We start from the raw sequence: 347 nt of genomic DNA, 5'->3' as shown, positions 1-347 counted from the left end.
AATAATTTCTAGAGAAGCCATCAAATGGCTTTCCGTCCTTAGCCTACAACGAAGCTTCCAGTTTGCGTTGTGCGAGCGGCGTAGACGCGAGTCTATGCGAGTGGCGAAGCTGCGAAAGTCGATCTACGCGTGACTGTATTGCTTCTTCGCATTTGAGAGCCAGTGCACAGGCTACTTGTTATCCAATCCGAAAACAAAAGACTAAACAAAAGAAATGATGACTTGACCTTGAAAACAATAGAAGATTCTACAACACCAATCAGAGCCCTTTAATACCAGACTTTCACATGACGGAGCTCTATTGTCATGCAAACGTTTTCTTTTGTTTCGGTGAAAATACTCTATAA

The sequence above is a fragment of the Montipora capricornis genome, chromosome 2, assembly GCF_036669925.1.
Source record: "Montipora capricornis isolate CH-2021 chromosome 2, ASM3666992v2, whole genome shotgun sequence".
In the NCBI taxonomy this organism is placed as follows: Eukaryota; Metazoa; Cnidaria; class Anthozoa; order Scleractinia; family Acroporidae; genus Montipora; species Montipora capricornis.
The sequence above is the reverse complement of the archived record's forward strand: the minus strand, read 5'-3'. Positions refer to the sequence as shown.